The 15,659-nt window shown below is 37.9% G+C and overlaps 1 pseudogene; it reads right to left on the reverse strand.

The window, feature by feature from the left end:
- Positions 1-10,805: 10,805 nt before the first annotated feature.
- Positions 10,806-15,021, reverse strand: LOC128071079 (heat shock transcription factor, Y-linked-like; annotated as a pseudogene).
- Positions 15,022-15,659: the final 638 nt, after the last annotated feature.

Raw genomic sequence — 15,659 nt, forward strand, 5'->3', positions numbered from 1 at the left:
AACAAAAGCAGAAGATATTAAGAGGACGTGGCAAGAATACACAGAAAAATTGTATGAAAAAGATCATCACGACCTGGATAATCATGATGGTGTGATCACTCATCTAGAGCCAGACATTCTGGAATGTGAAGTCAAGTGGGCCTCAGAAAGCATCAATAAGAACAAAGCTAGTGGCGGTGATGGAATTCCACTGGAGCTGTTTCAGTTCCTGAAAGATGATGCTGTGAAAGTGCTGCACTCAATATGCCAGCAAATTTGGTAATGTCAGCAGTGGCTATAGGACTGGAAAATTTCAGTTTTCATTCCAATCCCAAAGAAAGGCAATGCCAAAAATGCTGCAACTACCACACAACTGGACTCATCTCACATGCTAGTAGAGTAAAATGCTCGAAACTCTCCAAGCCAGGCTTCAGCAATACGTGAACCATGAACTTCCTGATGTTCAAGCTGGTTTTAGAAAAGGCAGAGGAATCAGAGATCAAATTGCCAACATCCTTGGGGTCATGCAAAAAAGCAAGAGCGTTCCAGAAAAACATCTATTTCTCCTTTACTGACTATGCCAAAGCCTTTGACTGTGTGGAGCACAATAAACTGTGGAAAATTGTGAGACAGATGGGAATACCAGACCACCTGACTTCCCTCCTTAGAAATCTGTATGCAGGTCAGGAGGCAACAGTTAGAACTGGACATGAAACAACAGACTGGTTCCAAATAGGAAAAGGAGTGCGTCAAGGCAGGATATTGTCACCCTACTTACTTAACTTATATGCAGAGTGTGTCATGAGGAACGCTGGACTGGAAGAAACACAAGCTGGAATCAAGATTTCCACGAGAAATATCAAGAAACTTAGATATGCAGATGGCACCACCTTTTTGGCAGAAATTGAAGAGGAACTGAAAAGCCTCTTGTTGAAAGTGAAAGAGGAGAGTGAGAAAGTTGGCTTAAAGCTCAACATTCAGAAAACTAAGGTCATGGCATCCGGTCCCGTCACTTCATGGGAAATAGATGGGGAAACAGTGGAAACAGTGTCAGACTTCGTTTTTTGGGGCTCCAAAATCACTGCAGATGGTGACTGCAGCCGTGAAATTAAAAGACACTTACTCCTTGGAAGAAAAGTTATGACCTACCTAGATAGCATATTCAAAAGCAGAGACATTACTTTGCCGACAAATGTCCGTCTAGTCAAGGCTATGGTTTTTCCAGTTGTCAAGTATGGATGTGAGAGTTGGACTGTGAAGAAGGCTGAGCACTGAAGAACTGATGCTCTTGAAATGTGGTGCTGGAGAAGACTCTTGAGAATCCCTTGGACTGCAAGGGGATTCAACCAGTCCATTCTGAAGGAGATCAGCCCTGGGATTTCTTTGGAAGGAACAATGCTAAAGCTGAATCTCCAGAACTTTGGCCACCTCATGTGAAGAGTTGACTCATGGAAAAGACTCTGATGCTGAGAGGGATTGGGTGCAGGAGGAGAAGGGGACGACAGAGGATGAGATGTCTGGATAGCATCACGGACTCAATGGACATGAGTCTGAGTGAACTCCGGGTATTGGTGATGGACAGGGAGGCCTGGCGTGCTGCAATTCATGGGTCTCAAAGAGTTGGACACGACTGAGTGACTGAACTGAACTGAACATACTTGGTATGTTACATATGTCCTTCCTGCTCTGTGTCCACAAGTCTCTTTTTTATGACAGCATCTCTTCCTACACTCCAAATGGGTTACTCAGCCCCTTTTACTGGATTCCATTTAAATGCGTTAATATGCACACATATATATGTAATTCTTTATTTTGTTGCCACAAACCTCAATTGCTGTGTATGGAATCTAATTCCATGACCATTTCCATGATCAAACCCAGGACTCCTATATAAGGATCCTGGTGTCTTAACCACTGGCCTAACAGGGCAGTCCTCTGTTGTATATATATATATATATATATATATATATATATATATATATATATATATATAATGATGGCCATTTGGAATGATATATATATATATATATATATATAATGATGGCCATTTGGAATGATAAGAGGTGATATGTTGTTGTAGTTTTGATATGTGTGCCTTTGAGAAGTTGAAGTAATTTTTGCTATCTTCAGTTTTTGGAGAGTTTCTATCACAAAAACTTGTTGAATTATATCAAAAATTTTCAACAGCTACTGAGGTGATCGTATGGTTTTAATCCTTCACTATACATTGATATGCAGCTACTAAAGAATGTTTCCATATCTGGAATAAACCCCACATTTAATAATGGTGTCCAATCCTTTTACGGTATTGGTGGAATTTTTTGCTCATATTTTGCTAAGGATGTTTGCCTCTGTTCATCTATGTGATATTGGTCTCTTTCTATTTCTGTGTTATCTTGGTGTTGGCATCAGTGTGATGTTGACATTGTAGGATGAGTTTTGGATTTTTCTTTCACTCTAGAATTTTGGAAAAGTTTCAGAAGTGCATGTGCGAGCTGTTCTCTGACTGGTTTGTAAAATTTCCATGTGAAGCCATTTGGCTTTGTCAACTGGAAAGTTTTCACCACAATTTCCACATTAGTGTTTATAATTGGTCTGTCCATATTTTCTGTTTCTTCTTAGTTGAATTTCTGAGCATCTCTCCATGGATCAGACTCTAACTTTTATTGACTTATAGTTGTTTGCTGTAGTCTCATGATTCTTTGTTATTTCTGTGGTATCAGTTATAATATCATTCTTTGTCATGCCAAATTTGATTTATTGATTTGTCCTTTTTTCTTGATAAGTCTGGGCCATGATTTATCCATTCTGTTTCTCCTTTCCAAGAGACCCCTTTTAGTGATACTGATTTTGACTATTTTTTTCATCATTTCCTTTCTTTAATTTCTGCTCTTAGTTTTATCATTTTCCCCCCTTCTATTCACTTGGGGAATTTTGTCTGCTTTTTCTTCCTTCTCTAAATGCTTTAGATTTAAGGTTATATTGATTACTTGAGATGTGTAGTGTTTATCAACTTCACTCTTTTACTGCTTTAGCGTGCTCCATAACTTTCAGATAATCGTGTTTTTAATATTATTTGCTTCTAAAATTTTTCTTTCATTTTCTCTCAGATTTCATGAGTAATCTCATGGCCATGTAGAGTTGTATTTATTAATCTACATGGATTTATGTTTTTCCCTGTCCTCGCCAGCAAAATCTCGTATGTAAATCATTGCAATGTGGTTTTAAAAAAAACATGATTGATAAAATTACCACTGTCTTAAATTTACCAAGGCTTGATTTGAGATCCACTTTGTGATATATCATGAAGATATTTTATTTTCACTTTAGGAAAATATATATTCTACTGTGTTTCAGTGAAATGTCCTATAAGTATCAATTAACTTTGTCAGGTCCTTGCGCCTTTGAACACGTGTTTCATTTTAAACTGCATTTCTAAATTAGAGGATAATTTCTCTGCAATGTGTTGGCTTCTGCTGTATAATAGTGTGTATTAACATATAGGAGACCAAAGCCCTCTTCTGTGTTGTTAATTGTTTGTTGTTACTTATTCATTTTTCTAGGCCCTTCAGAAATGTTTCTCTTCTTTTCTCCATTCCATTTCTAGAATGTTTTATCACCTTTACTACCACAACATCCAAGTCATTTTCAGGGAGCATGTCCATTTTTTCTTTCAGTATATTTTGAGTTTTTACCACATTCTTTCGCCCATAACATATGTCTCTGTCTTCACATTTCCCAACTTACTGTGTTAATGGTTATTTCTTCATAAACTGCTGCATTATAGTTATTGTTTCTTGTCTTCACTCCAAGTCAATAAAGTTGGTTGAGAGGCAAGTGTGGGCTTTGGAGTTGGAGAGACTGACAACAAGGTTCTTGAGTCTGCAGCTGAGTCTTCCCTGTCTAATTGTGGGACCATAACTGTTTGTGTCATTTGTAGGTATCTATGGGATTAGTCTGACATTAGGCAGTGTATCTGATGATGAGTGGCTGTGTTTTCTGTCTTGATTGTTGTGTGGTGTGATGCATCAGGCCTGGGTTTTGCAGGCAGTTGGGTGCAGTGCATCTGAGATTAAGAAAGAGGACTTCATGGAGATTGCCACCAGTTAATACTCACTGATGACAGGAATATTCTGGAGTCCCATGATCCTTATCTCAGTGTGAAAGGTGGATCCTTATCTCAGTGTGAAAGGTGGTAATGGAATGAAAAGATGCTGGGATTCTTGGCCTCAGAAGAAGAGGGATTCAATCTGGGGCCAGAGACAAGGCTGCATCTCTGAGAGCTTTGTATAATAAAGTTTTACTAAAGTATAAAGGAGATAGAGAAAACTTCTGACATAGGCATCAGAAGGGAGCAGAAAGAGTAACCCCTTTGCTAGTCTTCAGCTGGATGTTATATAGTCACTAGCAGTCTGTTAATGAAATAAAGGAATGTTTTAAGACTCAGAGTGGTACCAGGCCCCCTCACCCATAAGATGCATTTTGGGATAATCTTGGCATCAGGCAATTCATCCCGGGCCATAAAATTATTTACTTGAATCTTGTAGAAGGACATATCACCATACAAATAGTTTCATTGACATAGATTAGGGAACTAATATCTGAGTATAACTTACTGGTTTGTCAATTAGGTTCTGAGGCATTAGTCAGAATTGACTTGAGGACAGAATTTTGGGTAAAAGCATAGTACAATATCATAGTTTAAGACAAATGTTCCATAAGAAAAATGCATTGGTTATCTCAAGGTTTGAGAATAGTAAACTTCAGATGAAACCAGGTGTCATCATGGCAGCATGATATTTTAAGAGAAACTTTCTTTCAAATTGGTATTGAGAAGGAAAAATAGTATATCAATAGTTTGTTTCCTCCTGCCACTTAAGAGAAATAAAAATGTCTGTCACTTGCAGGCTACTTCCTCCGTTTGGAGACCCCTGGCCTTGTTGCCTCTTACCTTCTCAGGTGCTGACACACGAAAAGATCAGGCCAAACTTATGCCCAGAGAACTACAATACCATAGTAATAGATTGAGGAGATTAAAAAGGTAACATAGATAAATGGCAAATAAATAAATAAATAAGAAAAAGGCACCACAACCAATAAACACTACAGAGAATACAAAAGATTCCGAAAGAGAACCAATCATGTAAATCTCAAGGCCAACAACTACACCAGAGCTGAGTGTCAACTGAAAAATAAAGAAACCAAATCTGACAAGATCAAAACAGCCCCCAAGAATAACAGAAACCTACAGTTAATATAGAAATGCATACCTGTGTTAAACAATGAAGTGATGCAACAACAACAAAAGGCACAGAAAATAGGAAACCAAAGTAAAAGTAGAAATAGCTATACAAAAAATAAACATATGGTTGAAATAATCTTCACAGATCAAATCAATGTGTAGTAACAATGAAGCCTACAACTGGGAAAAGTCGTGCGGCATCAACACAACGATTCAATGCATCTAAAGAATAACTCATGTCTCCTAGTGTCTCATCTGTCAGTGTCCCAGTCCTCAATATGAGCCAGAGGACAACTACACTTCTTTGGGAAGTTCTCCAAAGATGGAGAGAACTGCCTCTGGATCTCTCTAAGGACACTTCAGACTCAAAACTGCTATCATTTCTCTGCATTCTTACAGCTGCCTGAGCCAGGGCTTTTTTTTTTTTTTTTTTTTTCATTTGACCTCTTCTCATCTTTTGATGTATTCCATAGAGACAGGATCTGTGTCATTAATCCTGTGTATTTAATTGCAACATGCTCAACTGGTTCAAAGATTTCCAATCTTCTTCCTTAATGGGTCTGTCCCTAGGTTTCAGGTGTAATTTTCATCCTTCTTCACATGTGGTCACCAAAGGAGTCTGCCCTGAGACACTTGTGGCTCACTGGAGTCCGCTGTGATGAGCACAGGAGGTGGTACAGCTGCTTGGAATGATGGAAGCATGGTGCTGCCGATTATGCATAGGAGCCAGCAGCCATAGACAGAAGAGATTTGGCCTCAATGGGATCATTTTCTAGTCTGTGTTTGCAGGAGCATGAATGGAACTTCTGCTGGTCTTTCTCTATTGCCTTTTAGTAGGTGCTAACATGTGTGAAGGTGAGGGTCTACCAAGGTATCTCCACCTCCTGTGTGTGACAGTGCAGTAAGGGCCTCCCTCTGTCAGTTTGGGAATTCTCAAAAGGCGTTCCCTGCAACACAACTACTTAAATTTGCTCCATCAGGCCATCTCCACAGAGTCAACAGCAGTCCTCTCCCAGGATGTCTCTCTAAATCCTCCCTTCCAGCTTCCGATCCCCATGCATACTGGTTGAGCTGCATTGCAGTTTGGGCCATATAGGCTCATGACACACATTGTGTGACTCTCGCTCTATCCAAATTATATTTCATCAGCTGTTTTACCTTGTTTCCTTTCAGTCCAAAATAATTTACCCATTAGTGAAGGGGCTTGCCTAATTCTGGAAATCTCTTCCCTGCTTCTGCATTTCCCACCTGAGGCAAAGGTTTTCTCTTGCTGCCTCTTATTCTCCTTTTCCCTTCTTAATTCCTTTCTACCCAGGTATGTCTGGAACCCACATGGGACATTCTGGTGACCAGGGTCTTCTGCTGGTATGTATCTGATGCTGTGGGAGAACTATTGTCCATGTAGAGGCATTATTTGTGATCCATTCATTGAGAGAGTTGCATTTCACATCTGCCTACAATTCTGCCTTCTTGGAACTTCTCAGTTTTTGCCTGGCAAGCTCTATGATCATTTTTTCCTTGACAGTAAAACAGGAAACATTAGTTGCCATGAATTAATCTGTTTGATGGGCCGTTGCTTACCTACACATGTAACTGGCACTACTTTGACTTCCAACATGCAATCAAGCATAATGTGTTGTTTTTCTTTCCCCCTTGGAAATTTCTGTTAATGAGGAATTGTCATCAGCATGAAGAAATGCAGAACTTTCCACATAACATATAATAGCATAATTGGGCTCAAAAACTCAGCACTTGAATATATCTAGCTATTTTTTGAACGTTCCTGACATTTTCCCAGAGTACTGATGTCTGATTTCAGATCTCTAAGTGTAACACCATTCAGTGGCTATCAAAGGTCAGAGACTGCCTTGGGCACAATTTAATTCATGTAGAATAAGACGGCAACTTCATAGGAAATTACCAGTTGGTACTTTAGCACTTGTAAAAGAGAGAAAACAGAAACAGCAACAATAACCAAAAATTAAAATAAGAAACAAACACAGGGCTGTGTAGTTATTTAATCATAAGAGGTACACATGAATTGATGTTTGTATCATAGAATAAGCAAGGAGATAGCATACAATCATCTATATCTGCTTACGTGTCTCTGCTAATGACTTGGACACTGCACACAGAGAAACCACCCCTTTTAAAAATAAAAGAAAAGAAAAGAAAAATAATTTTGTAAAATTCTTAGACAAAAGAATACGAGAATACCTTATATGTCTCCTGGGAAACGTGTACACTAGTAAAGGTGCAGCAGTTAGAACTGGACACAGGGAAATGAACTGATACAAAATAAGGAAAGGAACAGGTCAAAGCTATATACTGCTGTCCTGATTATTTAACTTCTGTGCAAAGAACACTATGAAAAACTAAAAACCTCGATGAAGCTCGTTAGAAACAAAATTTATGTGGGAGATATGAATAACCTTAGTTATCCCAATGACAACACCGAAATGACAAAATAAAAATAGTAAGGTGCCTCTTGATGAAAGCATTATCTGTTTCAAGTATAGATATCTGAAATGAGAATGTCCTATGTAAAAGATGAAATTCTCAGTTTCATATATGAAACTCTAGATGCAGATTTCAGGATGTGAAACATAAAATTGTCTATTATTCACATACACAAATCTGAAGAAAGTTTTTCCAACTTCAAATACAGAATTCTCTCTATATCGTACACAAAAGTATGGACACAAAATAATCTGCAGAAAACGCAGAATTTTTTTTACGTTAGAGTTATGAAAGTCTGGATGCAGATTTTTTGACAGGAAATATAAAAATTTCTATGTCATATATCCAAAGAAACATGGGATTTTTTCATATTTGTAATTTGAAAATATTTGTTGTCTTTCCTTCATGAAATACTCAATACTGTCTGTTTAACGTTTGAAAAACCTGTTGATTTTCCTACAAGAAATATAGAATTTTCCCACAGATTTCATGCATGAGCTGTGATATTCTCTATATTTCCATCAAGAAAGTTTGAATTAAAGTCTTCAGATATGCGATTTGGAATCCTGTTTCTCACATTTGACAATATGGGGAGAAATGTTCTCATATGAAGTATGAATTCAGATGAAATATGAATTTTCAATATGTGAAACAGTTTACAGATTCATACACATGAAAGAGAATTTCCCAGGATACAGAAATTAAGATTTTAGCTAAATGGCAAACATCAAACAGCTATATTTCTTGTATTTCCCAAATAACATATAGAAGTTTCTGTATTTCTTTGATGAATATCTGGGTGAAGATTCCCTTACATGAAATAGGGAATTAATATATTTTACACATGTAAAATCAAAACCCTTATTATTATACAGTGAAAGCGATAAATAGATACAGGGGATTCTATCTGATAGATGAGTGTCTGAAGACCTATGGATGGTGGTTTGTGATGCACAGGAAACGGTGATCAAGACCATCCACATGGAAAAGAAGTGCAAAATGATAAAGCTACCAGGGCTTACAAAGAGCTAAGAAGAGGAGTGAACCTAAACGAAAGGGGAAAGGGTAAACTACACATCTGGATGCAGAGGCTCAAAGAATAGCAAGGTGAGATAAAACCTGCCTCAGGTATCAATGTCAATAAATAAAGGAAATGAATAGAATTGGAAAGTCTGCTGATCTCTTCAAGAAGGTCAGAGATACCAGGGGAAAAATTTCATGCAAAATGGGCACAATAAAGGACAGAAATGTTACGGACATAACAGAAGCAGAAGCTATTAAAAAGAGGTGCCAAGAATACACAGATGAACGATGCAAAAAAGATCTTCATGACCCAGTTAAGCACGATGATGTATCATTCACCTAGGGCTGGACGTCCTGGAATGTGAAGTCTAGTGGGACTTAGAAAGCTTACCTACAAACTAAGCTTGTGGAGGTAACGGAATTCAGTTGAGCTCTTTCAAATTCTGAAAGATGATGCTTTGACTGTGCTGCCCTCCTTATGTCAGCAAGCTTGGGAGACTCAGCTGTGGCCAGAGGACTGGAAGTGGTCAGTTTTCATTCCAACCACAAAGAAAGGCAACCCAAAGAATGTGAAAACTCCTGCCTAATTGCACACATCTCACACAGTCACAAAGAGCTCCTCAAAATTCCCTAAGCCAGGCTTCAACAGAACATGGACCATGAGCTTCCAGATGCTCAAGTTGGATTTATAAAGGGCAGAGGGACCCTATATTAATTTGTTAACACCCATTGGGTCCTCCAAAAAGCAAGAGAACTCCAAGAAAGCATCTACTCCTTTTTGACTATGCCAAAGACTTTGATTGGCAAAACAAAATGACACAAGAGAACAATAACATCAAAACATGGAATATTCTTCAAAACATGCGAATACATGCCTCCCAAGAAATCTTACATTCATGTAAATATATTGCATATTTATCAACTTGGAAAATTTTTAAGTAAAGAGGAAAGATGAATTATGATAGTAGTGCATGTTATAGAATGTTGGTGAGTAATGTGTAGAGCATTTGATTGGTTATTACATTTCTTTATTGATAATTCAGTAAGCACTTAAAATGTGTCATTGGCAGGCTCTATGTTCCAGCTGATGTGAAAGATACATAAGGTAAAGTGAGTAGTCTCAAAACACATTGAAGAGCTGATATCTCTGCTCTCCTTCATAGGAGGGCAAACAGGATTTCCTTCCAATCCCAAGAAAGAGCTGAGACAAAGTTGTGAGAAGGGGCTTAGCATGACTGAAAATATTTGCATGATTGTAGCTTCAGCAGCACAGTATAAGAGAAAGATAATTAAATTACTGAGGAAAACAGATATCATGTCTTCCAAGAACTTTTAACCATTCTGAAGTGCTGCAGTCATCACCAGGAATTTATTCTGTCTCTGTGGCGACAGATAAGCAAAATATATAAACATGCATTTGGAATTAATAGGTGGAATCTTGGTGTCAGGAAATAAAGACATGCTTTAAGGACAGCAGAGCAAAAATGACCCTATAGAATACCATTTGTAAAGTACCTATCTTGTGCTGACGATGGGCCAGTCACTTATTATGTCATATTATCTTTGGCATCATGCTGATGGTATAATTGTGATCATGATTTCAGACGTGTTACAATATCTATATTTTCAAGGATGAAATGAATTTCTATAATGAAAACAATCAGCTGTCTAATCTTGTAAGACACTACCAGTAGCTAATAGAATGTAATATGTGAATGCACTAAAGTTCATACTCTGTATTTTCATTTTTCTAGTTTTATTTGCATCTCTTAATTCACTCATATCATCCTAATTTAGACACCACTTCATTTCAGCAGGGATGATTTCAGAAATCACTTTACATCCATTACACCTTTTCCCTTTGTTCTCATATTCTTGCTTACAAATATATTAGGTGTAATTTACCTAGGATGAATGACAAATGTTTTCTTGAACTACAAGTTTATAAACCCGTGCAGTACAATAGCCAACCATTGAACTAAAGCCTCATTTTACTCTTCTTTGTTTGAAAATAGCAAATGAAACTATGAAGACGAACATGTAAATTTATTGTTCAAATACAAGAATTGTAAGTATTTGCTGACATCTCCGAATGTAAATTTCAATCTTCAGGCTCCATAATCTGACACGTATTTGATTGGTCAGATTTAAATAGCATGGTTTTCATATAATCATGATTGTTGATGAGTTTATTTGAAGAAGAAGAGGCAGATGTATAAGTGATTTTTGACACTGAGAATCATGAGTTGCCTCTCTCTTGCAAGTTAGGAAAATAATTGTCATGGGGTGAAATATCGCTATGCCTGACTAAAAATTTAATTTCCACCATTCAATATCAGAGTTATCCAAGTCTATGCCCTAACCAGTAACACTGAAGAACCGGAAGTTGAACGGTTTTATGAAGACCTACAAAACCTTTTAGAACTGACACCCCAAAAAGATGTCCTTTCCATTATAGGGGACTGGAATGCAAAAGTAGGAAGTCAAGAAACACCTAGAGTAACAGGAAAATTTGGCCTTGGAATGCAGAATGAAGCAGGGCAAAGACTAACACAGTTTTGCCAAGAAAATGCACTGGTCCTAGCAAACTCCCTCTTCCAACAATGCAAGAGAAGACTACACATGGACCTCACCAGATGGTCAACACAAAAATCAGATTGATTATATTCTTTGCAGCAAAAGGTGGAGAAGCTCAATACAGTCAACAACAATAAGATCAGGAGCTGACCGTGGCTCAGATCATGAACTCCATATTACCAAATTCAGATTCAAATTGAAGAAAGTAGGGAAAACTGCTAGACCATTCAGGTTTGACCTCAATAAAATCCCTTATGATTATTCAGGGGAAGTGAGTAATAGATTTAAGGGCCTATATCTGATAGATAGAGTGCCTGACGAACTATAGAATGATGTTCGTGGCATTGTACAGGAGAGGGATCAAGACCATCCTCATGGAAAAGAAATGCAAAACAGCAAAATGGCTGTCTGGGGAGGCTTTACAAATAGCTGTGAAAGAAGAGAAGTGAAAAGCAAAGGAGAAAAGGAAAGATATAAGCATCTGAATCCAGAAGTCCGGAGAATAGCAAGAAGAGACAAGAAAGCCGTCTTCAGTGATCAATGCAAAGAAATAGAGGAAAACAACAGAATGGGAAAGACTAGAGATCTCTTTTAAAAAATATAGGTACCAAGGGAACATTTCATGCAAAGATGCACTCGATAAAGGACAGGGATAATCTGGACATAACAGAAGCAGAAGATATTAGGAAGAGGTGGCAAGAATACACAAAAGAACTGTACAAAAAATGTCTTCACAACCCAGAAATCACGATGGTGTGATCACCAATCTAGAGCTAGACATCCTGGAATGTGAAGTCAAGTGGGCCTTGGAAAACATCGCTATGAACAAAGGTAGTGGAGATGATGGCATTCCAGTTGAGCTATTTCAACTCCTGAAAGGATGCTGTGAAAGTGCTGCACTCAATATGCCAGCAAATTTGGAAAACTCAGCAGTGGCCACAGGACTGGAAAAGGTCAGTTTTCAGTCCAATTCCAAAGAAAGGCAATGCAAAAGAATGCTCAAACTACCGCACAATTGCACTCATCTCACACACTAGTAAAGTAATGCTCAAAATTATCCAAGCTGGGCTTCAGCAATACGTGAACCGTGAACATCCTGATGTTCAAACTGGTTTTAGAAAAGGCAGAGGAATCAGAGATCAATATGCCAACATCCTCGGGATAATGCAAAAAGCAAGAGAGTTCCAGAAAAACATATATTTCTCCTTTTTGTCTATGCCAAAGCCTTTGACTGTGTGGATCACAATATATTGTGGAAAATTCTGAAAGAGATGGGAATACCAGACTACCTGACCTGCCTCTTGAGAATTCTGTATGCAGGTCAGGAAGCAACAGTTAGAACTGGACATGGAACAACAGACTGGTTCCAAATAGGAAAAGGAGTTCATCTAGGGTCTATATTGTCACACTACTTATTTAACTTCTATGCAGAGTACATCATGAGAAACGCTGGACTGGAAGAAACACAAGCTGGAATCAAGATTTCCGGGAGAAATATCAATCACCTCAGATATGCAGCTGATACCACCCTTATGGCAGATAGTGAAGAGGAACAAAAAAGTCTCTTGATGAAACTGAAAGTGGAGACTGAAAAATTTGGCCTAAAGTTCAACATTCAGAAAACGAAGATCATGGCATTCGGTCTCATCACTTCATGGGAAATAGATCGGGAAACAGTGGACACAGTGTCAGATTTTATTTTGGGGGGCTCCAAAGTCACTCCAGATGGTGATTTCAGCCATGAAATTAAAAGACGCTTACCCCTGGAAGAAAAGTTATGAACCACCTAGATAGTATATTCAAAAGCAGATACATTACTTTGCCGACAAAAATCCGTCTAGTCAAGGCTATGGTTTTTCCTGTGGTCATGTATGGATGTGAGAATTGAATTATGAAGAAGGCTGAGCGACGAAGAATTCATCCTTTTGAGTTGTGGTGTTGGAGAAGACTCTTGAGATTCCCTTGGACTGCAAGGAGATCCAACCAGTCCATTCTGAAGGAGATCAGCCCTGGGATTTCTTTGGAAGGAATGATACTAAAGCTGAAACTCCAGTACTTTGCCCACCTCATGCGAATAATTGACTCAATGGAAAGACTAATTCTGGGAGGGATTGGGGCCAGGAGGAGAAGGGGACAGCAGAGGATGAGATGGCTCGATGACATCACTGACTCGATGAATGTGAGTCTGAGTGAACTCTGTGAATTGGTGATGGACAGGGAAGCCTGGCGTACTGCAATTCATGGGGTCTCAAAGAGTCAGACACGACTGAGCATTGAACTGAACCATCAGTCCAGAATAACTGCTCTGTAATGGAGATACAATGTGAGAGAAGTAACTATAGTTGTTGTAGCAAAGTCCTCAAGTAGCCATTTACTTGAGTGTACCTGCTATGTGAGTGCCAATTACAAATGCTCAACTTTTTAAAACATCAGGTTGATCTACCACAATCTGGTCTGTTTGTCTAACTTATATTGCTGATGGGGTAGGTAAATCAAATGGAGATACAGCGCTTGTATTAGCGACTATCTGGCTGGTATGAGGCTTTTGTGTGAAAGGCACACTTAAACTTGTGGAGGCTGAAAATGCACTCTTCCCACTCGTTTCTGGAAGAAATTCAGAATTATGATCATCTTTTTTGACACTTGCTTTAACATGCTTCTTGTTATCTTGAACTAATGAAGATATTGGAGACACATTGTTAATCCCAACTCTTTTTTGCATTTTTATTAAAAGTTGAAGATGGCCTCTTTTGAAATTTGGATTATAGTGGGTCTGTAACTAAAATCAAAGAATTAAATTATTTAATTTAATTAACTAATTTAATTTAATTAAGGTAAAACTGGCAAACAAAGCTAAGTTATTTAAAAAAAAAAAGTATTCCTTTAAGGACACAAACTAAATAACACCAAATAAAACACCTCCATTAGTAATTTTAACAGGTAAGGATATGTTCCTTTTAACAGAAAGGATGTGTTCCTCAACTAACAATATGTTGTATATATACTATACATACCACTTTAAATAGCCTCGGGACTTTTATCTGTTTTCAAGTTGCTAGGAAAGTTTGTTAAACATCTAGTATCTAAACCTCAGCTATTCTCAACTTCAAAAAATAAAACTTTCTAAGCAATTTGATATTTCAAGTTTAAATTCCGTTTTAGCTACGTATGTGAACATTCTTCTATGTCACATGATTTGATCTTACATATTTTCAATAAGTGAAAGTGTTGGAATACCTTACTCAAAAGAGATGTTTTTTTCTTCTTGCAGAAAGACAGGTAGTGAAGCAGATCTTTGAAAAGTTTGTCGCTTTTTACTAAATCCATAAAGGTTAAGCTGTAGAATTGAACTTTTTATACTCTTGGTTTCAAATATTCGGAAAGTTCCCTTTCTTTCCAAGACTTCTTTTTTAAAGAGTTCTTCATTGATCACTATACATGTGCCACTCTCATCCCACCAAATAGATTCAAACTGATCACTGTCAACTATATTCCAATTTGTGGAAATGTGAGTGAGAGAAAATTATTTGTCTCATCGTTTCAGAGACAGAATATGTGTAGTGTGGCCTTTTGATCACAAGATCCTCAGATAAAGCATGAACATATTATTGAATCATAGATCTCAAAACTGAGTCCCCATTAAGTGTATAATCATACAAAGAAGATCTAATGGAGGTTTCTGAACCAGTGAATTCATCTTTAGGAAACCCATCTTGAATTTCTGAAGAAATATGTACCATCTCAGAGAAATATTTCCGTGCCAAAGCCTCTGACTGTGTGGATCACAATAAACTGTGGAAAATTCTGAAAAAGATTGTAATACCAGACCACCTGACCTGCCTCTTGAGAAATCTGCATGCAGGTCAGGAAGCAACAATTAGAACTGGACATGGAACAACAGACTGGTTCCAAATAAGAAAAGGAGTATGTCAAGGCTGTATATTGTCACCCTGCTGATTTAACTTATATGCAGAGTACATCATGAGAACTGCTGGACTGGAAGAAAGGCAAGCTGGAATCAAGATTGCCAGGAGAAATATCAGTAACCTCATATATGCAGATGACACCATCTTTACAGCAGAAAGTGAAGAGGAACTAAAAAGACTTTTGATGAAACTGAAACTGCAGAGTGAAAAAGTTGGCTTAAAGCTCAACATTCAGAAAACAAAGATCATGGCATCTGGTCCCATCGCTTCATGGGAAATGAATGGGGAAACAGTGGAAAGAGTGTCATTTTATTTTGGGGGGCTTCAAAATCAATGCAGATCGTGATTACAGCCATGAAATTAAAAGATGTTTACTCCTTGGAAGGAAAGTTATGACCAACCTAGATAGCATATTCAAAACAGAGACATTACTTTGCCTACTAAGGTCCATC

Source organism: Budorcas taxicolor, chromosome Y (genome assembly GCF_023091745.1).
Source record: "Budorcas taxicolor isolate Tak-1 chromosome Y, Takin1.1, whole genome shotgun sequence".
Lineage (NCBI taxonomy): Eukaryota > Metazoa > Chordata > Mammalia > Artiodactyla > Bovidae > Budorcas > Budorcas taxicolor.